Here is a 5,780-nt window from a genome sequence, read left to right on the forward strand (position 1 = left end):
GATGGAACTAGAGTGTATCATGCTTAGCGAAACAAGTCAAGCAGAGAAAGACAACTATCATATGATCTCCCTGATATGAGGAAGTGGTGATGCAATATGGGGGCTTAAGTGGGTAGGAGAAGAATAAATGAAACAAGATGGGACTGGGAGGGAGACAAACCATAAGTGACTCTTAATCTCACAAAACAAACTGAGGGTTGCTGGGGGGAGGGGGTTTGGGAGAAGGGGGTGGGATTATGGACATTGGGGAGGGTATGTGCTTTGGTGAGTGCTGTGAAGTGTGTATACCTGGTGATTCACAGACCTGTACCCCTGGGGATAAAAATATATGTTTATAAAAAATAAAAAATTTAAAAAAAAAAAAAGGGAGTTGGGGGAAATTGGAAGGGGAGGTGAACCATGAGAGACTATGGACTCTGAAAAACAATCTGAGGGGTTTTAAGTGGCGGGGGGGGGGGTGGAGGTTGGGGGAACCAGGTGGTAGGTATTAGAGAGGGCACGGATTGCATGGAGCACTGGGTGTGGTGCAAAAACAATGAATACTGTTATGCTGAAAATAAATAAAAAATAAATTAAAAAAAAAAAAGAAAGTTATTTCACTTAATGGTTGGTGGAAGCCATCAAAAGTAGGCATGAATAGAAATAAATAGTACTTATAAAACTTCAAAAAAAAAAAAAAAAAGAGATGGTGTTGCCTGTATCATGCCCTGTGCAGTCAACATTCTGGTTCTCCTTGCACCCCAAAGCAAATTGCATTTTCCCCCTGTGGGGATAAATTTGACTGACAACTAGGAAACCGGGCAACCAACTGCTTTATCCTAAAACTGAGAGCATCCCATTGCAAACTAGTCATATATTCTAGCCAGATGTCATTAAGCCAGTGTCCTAATTGAGGGGGTCCTAAGGCTGCCGACAAGATTAAGGCTCCTATCTTTTTTATCTAGAGTGTTTATGTAACTTTGCAGGTACAAATCTCTCAGCTGTCTCTGGTAAGCAGTCTGTGGTTTACTGGGTGACTGTGGCAGTTTTTCTACCAAGAGGTAAGAGCTGAACATTGACCATATCAAGATAAATCATGAGCCTGTCAAACCTCCTGAGACACGGCGAACAGTTTAAATACCTCTAAACTCTACTTGACATTTTTTTTTTCACCTAAGTTTCTATTGGCCTTTCTTCTAACACTATTTCCAATGCTAGAAACCATTTTCTCTTAGGTGAATTTGTAAGAAGAATGAGAAAACCCTGCAAGATAGATTTGAACTAATACAGGGAGATTGTTAAATGCTTTCTATGTTAGTCACCACATTGAAATTATAACTATCAAGAAGTAAAAAATGGATTACAAAGTTCCTAAACAACTGTTTTCTCAGAATACATAAATAGATTCAATTTTGTTTTTGAGTTTTCAGAGTGATTGTTTAATCAGGTCACATTAAGAGAGCAAAATATGTTTAACTACAAAGATAGTGGAATCTCTTTATAGTTTAGTATTTAGGTTAGACCATTAATTCTCAGTAATTCCCTTTGGAGTTGATATCCAAAAAGCCATATTTGAGTGGGCTTTGATATTAGACACTTAGCAAAATCTTTTTATGCTTCTGTCCATGAACCAACATCAAATATAGCTTCCCAAGAGACAACTCTGCAAAAGATAGTGCTCATATTACTGTGTTTCCTACTGTAAACACAAGAATCTCAATTTTAGTATATGGAATTCACCAAGACTTGGAATATTTACATTGATAATATTTATAGCTTGCCTAAACCTAGAACTTCATGAAAAGGAATAACGGGATCCATTGAAAATGACCAAACTTATATTCTGCGAAAACCACAATTAGTTTTTAAAATGTAGTTCCAAGGGAGAAATGTCTGTTTATGTCTTCTGCCCATTTCTTGACTGGATTGTTTTTTGGGTGTTGAGTTTCATAAGTTCTTTATAGATCTTGGATACTAGCCCTTTATTTGATATGTCATTTGCAAATTCTTCTTCCATTCTATAGGTTGACTTGTAGTTTTGTTAACTGTTTCCTTTGCTGTGCAGAACCTTTTTATCTTGTTGAAGTCCCAGTAGTTCATTTTTGCCTTTGTTTCCCTTGCCTTTAGAGATGTGTCTAGCAAAATGTTGCTGTGGCCAAGGTTGAAGAAGTTGCTGCCTCTATTCTCCTCAAAGATTTTGATGTATTTAGGTCTTTCATCCATTTTGAGTTTATCTTTGTATATGGTGTAAGAAGATGGTCCACGTTCATTCTTCCACATGTGGCTGTCCAATTTTTCAGCACCATTTATTGAAAAAACTGTCCTTTTTCCACTGGATATTCTTTCCTGCATTGTCAAAGATTAGTTGGCCATAGAGTTGAGAATCCATTTCTAGGTTCTCTATTCTGTTCCATTGATCCACTTCTCTGTTTTGTTGTTGTTTGTTTGTTTGTTTGCTTTTGTTTGTTTGTGGTTTTTTGCCAGTACCATACTCTATTGATGATTACAGCTCTGTAATATAGCTTGAAGTCTAGCATTGTGATGCCACCACCTTTGGTTTTCCTTTTCAACATTCCTCTGGCTATTCAGGGTCTTTTCTGGTTCCATAACAATTTTAGAATTATTTGTTCCAGCTCTGTGAAAAATGTTGATGGTTTTTTGATAGAGATTGCCCTGAATGTATAGATTGCTCTGGGTAGTATAGACATTTTAACAATATTTATTCTTCCAATCCATGAACATGGAATGTTTTCCCATTTCTTTGTGTCTTCCTCAGTTTCTTTCATAAGTTTTCTGTAGCATGGGCAGAAGCCATAAACAGATATTTCTACAAAGAAAACATACAAATGGCCAACAGACACATGAAAAAATGTTCCACATCACTTGGCATCAGGGAAATATAATTCAAAAGCACAATGAGATACCACCTCACACCAGTCAGAATGGCCAAAATTAACAAGATGGGAAGCAACAAATATTGGCAAGGATGCAGAGAAAGGGAATCCTCTTTACACTGTTGGTAGGAATGCAAACTGGTACAAACACTCTGGAAAATGATATGAGGGTTCCTCAAGAAGTTAAAGAGCTACCTTATAACCCAGTAATTGTATTACTAGGTATTTACTACAAAGATATAGATGTAGTGATCCAAATGGGCATCTGCATCCCAATGTTCATAGCAGCAATGTCCACAACAGCCAAACTGCAGAAAGAAACAAGATGTCCAATGACAGATGAATGGATAAAGAAGATGTAGTGTGTGTGTGTGTGTGTGTGTGTGTGTGTGTACATAAATATATACATGTAGTATGTGTGTTGTGTGTTTTGTGTATATATATACACAACACAAACATTGGATAATTACTCAGCCATCAGAAAGAATGAATACTTACAATTCACACTGATGTAGATGAAACTGGACGGCATTATGCTGAGCAAAATTAATCAATCAGAGAGACAATTAACATATGATTTCACTCATATGTAGAATATAAGAAACAGGGCAGAGAACCATAGGGAAAGGGAGGGAAAAGAGAACAGGAAGAAATCAGAGAGAGAGAAAAACCACGAGAGACTCTTAACTATAGGAAACAAGTTGAGGTTGCTGGAAGGGAGGTGGGTGGGGGAATGGGGTAATTGGATGATGGGCATTAAGGGGGTCATGTGATGTGATAAGTACTGGGTGTTATATGAAACTGATAAATTATTGAACACTACATATGAAACTAATGATCAGTTGGTTAATTTAATTTAAATTTAAAAAAGAAGAAAAAATAAATGTAGTTCCAAGGGATGTTGACATTTTGAAACATTAACTAAATTATTGCTGATTGCTGATATTTCCTCTCCTTCTCAGCCCTTCCTGTATTCAGATGAGTAGGTACTCAGCACCATTGTGTTCCAGAAGGGGAGCTGCAGCAGGAAGAAAGAAAATATGAGAATATGAATATAGATTCAGAAGTTCCATATGCAGAGAAAAGACACAAATAGTAGATTTAAGAGAATAACCATTGCAGAAAAGTACATTTTCTACTATATGCTTTCCCCTCCCCACCTACTACAAACTAAGAAGAATATCTTCAGAATCCTTGGGGATAGGTGATCTAGAGGAGCAGCAATAACATGCTTGTGGATCTTTAAGGAGGAGCATGGACTCTGCCTATTGCCTTAACTCTCCAGTTGTCCAGAGCAGAAGGGGATCACATGGCCACTCCCAGACAGATCAGAGCAGGCACAAGACCCTGTGGTAACTAACAATGGCTATAGAGGCATCTAAGCAGATGAGATCCTAGATAAACATGGGGTATCCATGGCCCAAGGTGGAGCATGAACAGCTGAAAATTCCTAAGGGGGACCCTGGAGGTAGCCTCTCAGATGATGTCCAGTGCTGCGGGATACTTAAAGCACTCCTGAAAAAAACAGAGAGAAGGGTAATGGTGAGGGACCTGAACTGGGCTTGAAAAGTGCGTTAGCAGTACCTTTGGATGGACCTCCAAGGACTGGACAGGACAGTAGTGCAGGGCAGATACTAGGGCAGTGATATAGATGGGAAACTCCCCTCATCCCCCTCCCCCTTGGTCTAATGAAAAACACAACACAGTCCCCTCAGTATATAGACATATGTTTGGGGAAAAGGAAGTAGAGGCAGTGAGATAAACTTAGTTGCCTGAGATTTAATGTCCACAATCTGATGCAATGGAGGTTCCACACAGAATTAAATTCATTTAAAAAAATAATAAAAAATGAGGTAATAAACTACCTGAGTTTATGATCTGAAATACATAACTAGCTACTTTAGAATATATTTTTAAGTCTTCTGAACTCATAGTTTCTCTTCATGATGGAGAGTAGTATGACTTTTATCAGGGTTAAAAAAAAAAAATCATGTTGGTTGAGTCTGGACCCTATTCGAAGTGCCCTGGGGAGTTCTCGTCACACATGAGATGGGATAGGATGGCCATAGCTAGCTTTGAGCGTGTGTTTCTAAATCTTAGTAAATATATTCCAACATACATTCAAAGTACACCACTTAAAGACTGAATCTTTGCCAGCTGATTCAGTGGAAGGCTTTGCTTTCATCCAAAATTCTATGCAAAATCCTAGTCTGGCTGTGTTTCCTCATTGCATTTCTCTCTGATCTCAAGGTTCTGTGTCTGCCAGCAGCTTCATTCAGCCTCTTTGTGGAAACCAGTTCTCTCTCTCTCTCTGGCAGCTGTGTTCTCTCTATAGGATCATCAGTCTTCCGCAGGCTGTGGTGATAGGATGGGTTTTTAAACTCTTTTGGCAGAAGGAGTCACTTCCTGCCTGGGGAGAAAGATGAAAGCGAACCCCACACTGTGCAGAAACATGGACACCATGACACTTCCCGCATGGTCCAGCTCCCACCACCCCCACCACACTCACTCAGAGCTGAACTGCAGCGGCCTTTCTTGACCTGAACCATCTGAGCTGCATCCACTTCTCAGCTCAAGTCACATCCACCCCAGGACAGGCAATTTCCAAATATTCAGAGGCTAAGCTTTATAGTATGAAAATTTGATATTAGTTACTGCATTTCCTACTATTATTTGAATATGCTTTAATATGACATCCCCAGTAACTGAAATGTGTGCACCATACATTAAAAAGCAACTGTCATAAAAGCTCTAGCAAAATCATTCCTGTGGCTATGTTACAGAAAAGGTGTTGTTAGAGTCATTGGTTATTGGAATGCAAAGGAAGATCCCTGTTCCTGGTAGGTTTCCATGACTTGACTTTAAGAAAACACAAGTCCTAGAGGCAGTTCAGAATTTGTCTTCTGG

The 5,780-nt window shown here is 38.9% G+C and overlaps 1 long non-coding RNA gene across 1 annotated transcript; it reads right to left on the reverse strand.

Annotated features, from left to right (window-relative positions):
• Nucleotides 1-3,751: 3,751 nt before the first annotated feature.
• Nucleotides 3,752-5,418, reverse strand: LOC116585675. Its single transcript, XR_004283762.1, has 3 exons — nt 5,383-5,418; nt 4,993-5,283; nt 3,752-3,891 (listed from the first exon to the last, which is right to left on the reverse strand). It is a non-coding gene; the product is annotated as an uncharacterized LOC116585675 (long non-coding RNA).
• Nucleotides 5,419-5,780: the final 362 nt, after the last annotated feature.

The sequence above is a fragment of the Mustela erminea genome, chromosome 3, assembly GCF_009829155.1.
Source record: "Mustela erminea isolate mMusErm1 chromosome 3, mMusErm1.Pri, whole genome shotgun sequence".
NCBI classification, from domain to species: Eukaryota; Metazoa; Chordata; class Mammalia; order Carnivora; family Mustelidae; genus Mustela; species Mustela erminea.